General features: G+C 49.6%; 1 pseudogene; it reads right to left on the reverse strand.

Annotated features, from left to right (window-relative positions):
* Window positions 1-8,439: 8,439 nt before the first annotated feature.
* Window positions 8,440-9,930, reverse strand: LOC125554242 (pollen allergen KBG 60 pseudogene; annotated as a pseudogene).
* Between the last annotated feature and the right edge of the window lie 259 nt (window positions 9,931-10,189).

The following is a 10,189-nucleotide window of genomic DNA, read 5'->3' on the forward strand; positions in this document are numbered from 1 at the left end:
GCGAGAAGAGGAGGCGAAGCGCGAGCGAGAATCTAGTAGAGCAACCTGCGCAAGCATAACTCCAACACCGTGTCCACCTCCCGGACTCCGCCGGGAAGGGGCCATCACGGTAACACACACGGTTGATTCATTTTAATTAAGTTTAGTTTAAGTTATCTACAACTGGACATTAACAAATTCCCATCTGCCCATAATCGCGGGCACGGCTTTCGAAAGTTCAATCCCTGCAGGGGAGTCCCAACTTAGCCCATGACAAGCTCTCACGGTCAACGAAGGAATAGACCTCCACCCAAGACACACCGATCAGACTCGGTATCCCGGTACAACAAGACGATTTGACAGGTTAAAACAAGTCCAGCAACACCGCCCGAACGTGCCGAAAAATCCCGATAGGAGCTGCACATATCTCTTTCTCAGGGCACACTCAGATTGTCCAAACTTCCGGTAGGCCAGCCCAGAGTTGCCCCTGGTAGCCACCGGCGGCTGACATTTTGGACCAACACTCAGAGGAGCACTGGCCTGGGGGGGTTTAAATAAGATGACCCTCGGGCTCCGGAAACCCAAGGGAAAAAGAGGCTAGGTGGCAAATGGTAAAACCAATGTTGGGCATTGCTGGAAAAGCTTTAATCAAGGCGAACTATCAAGGGGTTCCCATTATAGCCCAACCGCGTGAGGGACGCAAAATCCGGAAACATAACACCGATATGACGGAAACTAGGGGGGCAAGAGTGGAACAAAACACTAGGCGAGAGGCCGAGCCTTCCACCCTTTACCAAGTATATAGATGCATTAAGATAACATAGCAATATAGTGATATCCCAACAAGTAAGTAAATGTTCCAACAAGGAACAGCTCCAATCTTCACCTGCAACTAGCAACGCTATAAGAGGGGGGCTGAGCAAAGCGGTAACATAGCCAATCAATGGTTTGCTAGGACAAGGTGGGTTAGAGGTTCAACATGGCAATTGGGAGGCTGACAAGCAAAAGGTAGGCATCGAAGCATTGGCATAGAAAAAGAGCGAGCAAACTAGCATAGCAAAGATAGTAGTGATTTCGAGGGTATGATCATCTTGCTTGCAAAGCTGTCAGAGTTGTCTGGATCCTCACAAGCAAACTCAACGGGCTCCTCGTTAGCGAACTCGTCTCCCGGCTCTACCCAAACAAGACAAATAAGCAACAAGAATACAATCAACCACGTGCAAGGACAAACAATAAGATGCAAAGACGGTATGCTATGCGGGATGCGATGCGGGATGCAAAATGCAAGACGTGACAGAAAATACATGAACCTGGCCTCAACTTGGAAAACCAAGTGTTCCACTGGATAGAGGGGATGAAATCGCTTGAAAACGATATAAAGATCATTGGAATCGGAGTTACGGTTTGGAAATGGCAAGCGTTTTAAGATATGACACCGGTCTGCGATTTACAGCAAGTAGGCATCTAAATGCAACGAAATGAACATGCTACAGCCACCAAACAAGACAACAAAAGATATGGCAGGGATATACACAAGATGCTTATCAAAAGACTAGCACTGTGCCACGGCCAATTCATCCATTATGAGGTTCAAACAAGCATGGCAAAAACGAATAAGCAAAACAGATTTCAGACTTGGTGAAATTAACACTAGTCTGAAATTTCAGACCATGATGCTCTCTTCGGAGCAGCAAAACAACATGAAACACAACCTGAATATGACAAGTAAGAACATGGCATGGAGCTACTCAACAAGCTTAACAAAAGACCCAAAATGACCTGGGGCCAAAAGGGTTCACAAAATACTCTAACGAGCACACGAACATAGATGAAACACAATCAGTTTTCAGACTTAGTGAAAACTGAGACATGCTGAAATTTAACTCACGAAGGCATGTAAACGAGCTCGATGCACTCACTACGGTGCAAGTCATGGCAAGGAAATCATACATCCATTAAGAAGGCACAAAAATCTAGCTAGACATGGCAAGGATAATGGCATAGCATGCATGGATCAACTACAATAACTCCGGCAAAATCGCAAAAGAGTTAACGATCTGCCCAAATACACAACGATGCAAAAGTAGAGCTCGATTGACTCAAGCTATGATGCACCAAACTAGCAAGTAAGACATGGATGGATAGATCATAACATGATTAACAAAAGTCCCTTACTGATCATCCTCAAAAGAGGCACGGATCATTAGGAAACAAGCTGAACATATGGCATCATGAACTAAAAATCCCAGACTTAGTGAAAATCACTAAGTTCCTGAAAACAGATTTCCCGGGTGCCTCTCTTTGCAAGCTTGCACAAGTCACCACACACATCCTAAAAATGCATGGGTTGCACCTCTGGAAAGAAGACAAAATGCTTAACAAAACACATGAAGGACTCACAGGCATATCATGCACACATCAATCATGGCAAAAATGACAAAAGTCTAGGATGAACTATCGGATCTGCCAAATAACTCATGAAGCCTCCTTCTAGCAGCATTTCGGGCATCAAGATGAACTCAAACGAAAATGATGCAATGGAATGAAATGATGTAATCATCGAGACGAACATTTTGATATACTATATGTCCAAAACGGAGCTACGGATGCGGAGATAGCATCGGTCAAAGTATGCATAAAAAACTAGGGTTAGGGACGAAAGTCAACCAAGATTCAAAATATCTCAGATCTGGATCCAGATTTGCATGCGGTTCGAGGTTCGCCGGAACAGGAGCTTGAGGCCGCCGGACTTGGGACTTGCCGCGGAGGAGGGGGACGAGGCCGGGGAGGGGTGGCCGGATCCGGCCCGGACCTTGCTTCGGCCGGCGGAGGACGTCGGGCGGCCGACGGCGGTGGTGGCTTCGGCCACCGGGGACGCGGGGCGAGGTGGCGCGGCTCCCGGAGTTGACGGCGGAAGAGCGGCCCGCGGTGGCGGGCGGCGGCTCCGGCCACCGGAGCCCGAAGAGGCGGCGGCGATGAAGGAGATGCGGGGCGCGGTGCACTCGGGCTCGCGGGGGCCCCTCCTGGGCCTCCCGGGCCGGCGGCGGCGGTGAGCAGGCGCTGCCACGTGGCGGCTGGCGATAGGCGAGGGGCGCGGCGGACGTTGTCCGGCCGGGGGCGGACACGTCCGTCGGCGGAGGTTTCTGTTTTTTTTTTGAACTAGGGTTCGGGAAGAGGGAGAGATCCGAAAAATGGAGGGGGTATATATAGGCATAAGTGGAGCTAGGAGAGTCCAATTGAGGTGCGGTTTTCGGCCACGCGATCGTGATCGAACGCTCTAGGACATGGAGCTGAGTTTGGTGGGTTTTGGGCCAAATTTGAGGGGTGTTGGGCTGCAACACACACGAGGCCTTTTCGGTCCCTCGGTTAACCGTTGGAGTATTAAACGAAGTCCAAACGATACGAAACTTGATAGGCGGTCTATCGGTAGTAAACCAAGGCCGCATGACAAGTCTCGGTCCAATCCGGAAATGTTTAATCTCCACACACGAAAGAAAGGTAGAAATGACCACCGGAGGAGAACGAAGCGCCGGAATGCAAAACGGACAACGGGGAAAATGCTCGAATGCATGAGATGAACATGTATGCAAATGCGATGCACATGATGACATGATATGAGATGCAAGAAAACGAAAACAACACACGGAGACAAAGACCCGAACCCGAGGAATAAATATAACTTAACGCCGGAAACGGCAAGAGTTGGAGTACAAATTGGGAAAGTTACATCTGGGGCGTTACACACCAACAACTTATGCTAAGCAAGATAAAAACTAAGTGATAGCAAGATATATGACAAGAAACAATATGGCTATCACAAAGTAAAGTGCATAAGTAAAGGGCTCGAGTAAGAGATAACCGAGGCACGCAGAGACGACGATGTATCCCGATCTCCATTTGGAGCGGTGTGGAGGCACAATGCTCCCCAAGAAGCCACTAGGGTCATCGTAATCTCCTCACGCCCTCGCACAATGCAAGATGCCATGATTCCACTAAGGGACCCTTGAGGGCGGTCACCGAACCCGTACAAATAGCAATCCTTGGGGGCGGTCACCGAACCCGTACACTTTGGCAACCCTTGGGGGCGGTCACCGGTACCCGTCAAATTGCTCGGGGCGATCTCCACAGCCTAATTGGAGACCCCGACGCTTGCCCGGAGCTTTACACCATAATGATTGAGCTCCGAACAACACCAACCGTCTAGGGCGCCAAGGCACCCAAGAGGAACAAGCTCTAGGGTGCCCAAACACCCAAGAGTAATAATCTCTTCTCAAACTTTACTTCCATGTATCACCGTGGAGAACTCAAACCTATGCACCAAATGCAATGCCAAGGGCACACGGAGTGTCCAAGTCCTTCTCTCCCTAATCCCACCAAAGCAACTAATGCTAGGGAGGAAAATGAGAGGAAGAACGAAAGAAGAACACGAAGAACTCCAAGATCTAGATCCAAGGGGTTCCCCTCATTTAGAGGAGAAAGTGCTTGGTGGAAACGTGGATCTAGATCTCCTCTCTCTTTTCCCTCAAGAACTAGCAAGAATCATTGGAGGGATTGAGAGTTAGCAAGCTCGAAGAAGGTCAACAATGGGGGAAGAATCCCAGGGCCAGTTTGCGCACCACGGCCGCCGGCCTTGCCCCACTTTCGGTCCGTAAGGCCCACTGCGTTGGCGCCACCCGAGCCTGGCCATCGGATCAGATCTGACGGTCACTCGCGCCGATCGCTGGGTCAAAAACATCCTCGATCCGGCTCCGAAACCCTAACCCGATTCAGTTTCTCCCTCATCTCTGTTCGTTTCTCCATGTCGCTCGCTCTGTCCCGCACGCGGCGGTCTTGACCAGGTCGCCTGACCACCGCGTCGCGTCCTTCCTTCGGCGACGGCGTCGAGCGCCACGCCAGGGTGCCGGCGACGGCGTTGACGGCAACTGCGTCGCGCGCTCGTTGTTTCTCCTTCTCCCTCCTGTTCTCCCCATCCACCGCAAGCCTGTGGTAGAGAGAGACGCGGCTACGCCCCGATCGCCGATGACGGCAGCGAGCCGCGCCGCGCAAGACGTCTTTGCCTTTCCCTTCTTTTTCTTTCTGTTCTCCGTCCTTTCCAGTCCACCAACACACACAGAGAGAGAGAGAGAGATCGAAGCGCGATGGCCTTCTCTCCCCTTTGCGCCAGACGATGGCGGAGCATACTACAACGACGACCGTTGCCATCCCCTTCGCCGGTGGTGCGTTCCCCTTGCGGTGAGCGCGCTGCCGTCGAACGGTGTGGCGAGCGGCGCCCTTTGCCCCTCTTGAGGTAGTGTTCTTCTTCCCGGATCCTCGGTATGCCGATGCGATTCGGGATCGAGAGGAACGGCACGGCCGGTGCGGCGGCGCTCTGTACTGCGAGATTTCTTTGCCCTTCTTTTCCCTCTTTTTGTTTTTGGGGTTAGGGTTCTTGGGCGGGGGGAGTAAACTTTATTTTCTTTGTCACTTATCGAAAATATCAACACAAGAAAGGCTCTGATACCATTGTTAAATCCGTTGAGATCACATGTGTTGGATATCCACGGTAGTTGCGGGATCAGATGGGGTATTACCTTCACCTTGGGTTGATGAACTCCCGCCGTTGCCATGGCGGGACGGTGACGGTGGTGTGAGTGTGTGTGTGTGTGTGTGTGTGTGTGGTGTGTGGCGGCTGCGGTGGCAGAGAAAGGGAGAAGTGGTGGCGGAGCTTCCCGTCTGCACTGCACTAACCCTAATCGATAGGGGGTGTAGGTGGGGGTATATGGCGTCGCGACGAACCTCGTATTGCGAGCCACGGCCCCCACCTCTTTATATAGTGTAGGTGACATGGACCCGTCAACCATAGTGGGTTGAGCGCCCCCGATCAGGGCGCGGATCTAAGGGCCCGATGGACCGTTGGGCCCACACGGTACAAATCATCCTAACAATAACTAGCCTGATCTCGTGCAATAAACATCTGACAATTGTTTAATGTCTTTCCATAATATGAACCCTATATATATATATATATATATATATATATATATATATATATATATATATATATATATATATATATATATATGATAGTATCATCGCACACATCGATTAGAGACTCTGATCTTGCTTGATTAGAGACCGATTGAGTGATCATGGAGAGAACGTGCATTGCATTGCATGAACGCATGCATGCATGCATATTTGTTCCTTCCTACACTACACATACGTACTACACATATGTTACACAGTTGAGCCTAACTTGCACCAATATCATGGACTAATCTTAGACTAATCTTAGACTTACACCTAGATATTTGTTCCTTCCTACACTCCCTCTATAATTTCCAGAAAAAACATCTTAGGCTAATCACAGTTGAGCGTAACTTACACTAGTAACATACGTGCTATCCTAGACTATGTTAGTGAATAGTAACATATGTGTAGTATCATGTAAAGCTTCATTTATTAGGTTATAGACTTATTTTGTCTTAATATGTGTGATGTTGCTCATAGAATGAGTAACTAGTTAAGTTACAAAATTTACCTCTCTCCTTATTAACTCATTGCCACATAGGTAAAATTGCTGAGTTGAACCCAATGTTATTCTTGAAGTTAATTCCACTGTGGTCAGTCTTATCAAAAGTTACAGAAGGTCTCACTTGGAATCCTAGCATCTAGTGATCGGAAAGCTCTGGAACGAGATATGCATGCACTGCACCCACATCAACTGGTAGGGGCCGGCCAATGGATCGAGCGAGTGCCATGCATGCATATGTACTAGCCGTTGGGGCGCGCCATTGGCACACCACTGAGTCTGAGTGGTGTCTTGGCGGTGCCAGGTAGGCACACATGCACTTTTCACTTTCTTTGTTTGGGGTTGCTGTAGCAATTACATCCTGTTTAACATAATATAACAACGCTTAATCACATCAATCATGTACAACCATTGATGTATTCTACAGTCCTACACTATTTTGCTCGTTTCCAACCATGCATGATTCTAGATATTGGTGGATCTAACCTAGGGAAAAACCATGTGCTTGCTTAATCAGTTCCCGGCCTCATTCGTGCCGCCACTCAAGCCGTGACCACCCCGCTCGGCGACATGGTGAGCAGAAGCAGCGTGTACTTATCTTCGCCTTCGGCCGGAGCAACGACGGAGGCTTCTCGTAGGCTGATGACGAGGAGAATCCGCACGAGGCATATGGCTACGCGGCTGCTTCGGCGCTGAAAGAAGCCATTGTTTCGCAGGGGTTGACAAGGAGAGTCACTGCAATTAAAATTTGCATTGTATGATGCATGATTACCCAAATAAAAATAAAAATGAGAATTCAAAGGGGAAGATTTACAAAGACTGATGATCCATGCTAATTAAGTCGTACAAACAACAACATTAACATCAAGGTGCAAGACATTTCTATTATTGCTGAAAACACAGGTGATCAAGCATATACTCCCTTTGTTCCTAAATATAAGTCTTTTTAGAGATTCCATTGCGGACTACATACGGAGCAAAATGAGTGAATCTACACTCTAAAATATGTCTATATACATCCGTATGTAGTTTATATTGAAATCTCTAAAAAGACTTATATTTAGGAACGGAGGGAGTACATGTTTAGGTAAGAATAACTAATTGGTAATGAAGTTCCTTTAGAAAATGCTGGTAGTAGTGCAGTGGGTAAATTTAATTGTAACATGAAAGATCCAGATGGAGTCCAGCTAATGAAAATGAAATGCTCTCATTTTATATCATGCTTATGCGATAACAATGTATGTAGAATTGACACGAGCATGTTGCCAGACTAAAATGCTCAATCAAGTTAAATGGAAAACCGAGGCTAGGGAAACAAACTGCTAGGAAAACCGAGGTTAGGAAAACAACGATGCACTGAATGAGAAGCATTGAAAGTATGAGGTGAAACCCTATAATTTGGTGCTGCTTGATGAGAGAAGAAGCCATCCATGAAAACAAATGCAGCATTGTTACTGTATTCTAAAGGAGTTTAAGAGATGATGGTGCTGACCTAAATAAGATTGCAGAAGAAAATGCATCATGACACATTCTATATTGCAAAAAATAGGAAACCAAAGTACTTGATGACTTAAAAGGGCCGAGTGCACCTCAACCAACCACGTCCATGATTAAGGACAAAGACAATTGCATGTAGAATATTTTATGGTGATAAATGCTAGAATGAGTGAAGGTGAACCAAAATTCACGTTAACATGATGTTGTTTATAATTAGTTGACAAACCAGATTAGTTTTTGCCGGCAGAACAGGAAATTATAAAAACCCTGATGATTAAGAAACGACATAGTTTGAAGAAATGCAGTCTTGTGGTAAGTGAAAGTAGGCAACTTAAATCATGTGGGTGTTTGAATAGGTTAGCTTAATCTCTTTGTCTTTGTGGGAAGGAGAGGGGGAGGAAGATCTTACTCATCAAACTGAAAAATTAACACCGTGCGTGTACACATTATAGTACATAAACGGAACAATAATTATGAGCCCGTGTATATTATATATAAAGAATGTTTTACAGATGGATGATATCTCATCCATATATATGCTTTACAGATGATTAGCGATGTCTCTCTCCGAAACAAATTACTGTAATTAATTAATATAAGCCATGCATGCAAATGCATGGACGCAAGAATTGATGATTATCGATCAAAATCGCGGGCCGCCACAGTCACGCACGTACGTATATGCATACGTGCACTAGTGTACGTAGTTTACACTAGTAGCCACCGGCAGCGGCGGCGGGACTGGCGGTTGCTGCTGCGGCGGGAGCTTTGTAGCCACCGGCAGCGGCGGCGGGAGTAGGAGTGGTGGTTGCTGCTGCTTCTGCGGCGGGAGTGGGAGTGGCGGTTGCTGCTGCTTCTGCGGCGGGAGCTTTGTAGCCACCGGCAGCGGCGGCGGGAGTGGGAGTGGCGGTTGCTGCTTCTGCGGCGGGAGCTTTGTAGCCACCGGCAGCATCAGTTCCGTTGGCGGAGCCGGCGGCGCCCTTGGCTGCGACGCACATGGCGGCGATGGTCCTGGTGAGGGCGGCCTCAAAGACGGTGAACTTGACCTCGGGCGCCTCGGCAACGGTGGCGGCGTAGGCCTTCTTGACGGCGGACTCGAGGGCGGGGACGAACTTGTAGCCCGCGTATGCGCCGCCGGTGGTCTCCTTGATGGCCTTGTCGAAGGCGGACTCGAAGACGGTGAACTTGTCGTTGACGGGGGCAGCGTCGGCCGCGGTGGCGGCAATCCTGAAGGCGGCGTCGATCTGGTCGACGGCCTTCATCTCGGCGGCGGGGATGGGGCCCTTGACCTCCTCGGCAGCGGGCTTGACGCCGTGGATCTCGAGGGTGCCGGCGATGATGCGGAGAGACTCGCTGAGGATGGCGATGAAGGAGTCGTACTTGGCCTCGGGGGTGGCGCCGTCGGCGGAGTCGTAGGCGAGCTTCTGGGCCATGCTGATCTTGGTGGTGAAAGTTGAGGCGTTGGACCCCTTGAAGACGTCCGCTATAGCCCTTTCCACGTCCGGGATGTAGGTGTCGGTGAACTTCTTGTACTTGTCCGGCCCAGGGACGACGGCGGCGGCCGCCACGGCCGCCTTGAAGGCGTTGTTCACCTGCTCCATCACATTCTGCTCCTCGGTCGTCGCCTTGGGCTGCGTCCCAGCTGGCCCTTTAGGAGCGTAGCCGCCGGCAGAGGTGGCGGGGGCAGGGGAGGCGGGGGCCGGGGTGGCGGCAGTGGCAGGGGTGGCGGGGGCCGGGGTGGCGGGGGCGTAGCCGCCGGCAGCAGGGGTGGCGGGGGCGTAGCCGGCATCGGCGGCGTAGGAGACGGCTGGCCCCGCCACAAGGGCGATGGCCAGGAAGAGCGCCACCGTGCGCTGCTGCTGCACCGCCATTGCTCTTGCGATATCGATGCTTGGTTGGTTGGTTGGTTTGTAGGTAGGAGAAGAGGATGGATGGATCAAGATTATTCATGGAGGTGGCTCTCCTTATATACAACACATGTACATGCATGCATGGACCTAGGAGGATCGGGGAGGGTGAGAGGCCACGAGAGATTTACGCGCGCGCCACGCCCAAATCAGCACCTCTTCTCTCCACTCCTTTTTAAAGCTTTTTCAAGGTCCCTCCATCGGTCACCAACCAAATAGCTGGATGGCCTATAAATTAAGTCAAAAGTCAATGTTTTCTATGTTTGTCCAATAATGTACTCTACATATTAGAAAA

The sequence above is a fragment of the Triticum urartu genome, chromosome 4A (assembly GCF_056163025.1).
Source record: "Triticum urartu cultivar PI428250 chromosome 4A, HENAU_Tu73, whole genome shotgun sequence".
Lineage (NCBI taxonomy): Eukaryota > Viridiplantae > Streptophyta > Magnoliopsida > Poales > Poaceae > Triticum > Triticum urartu.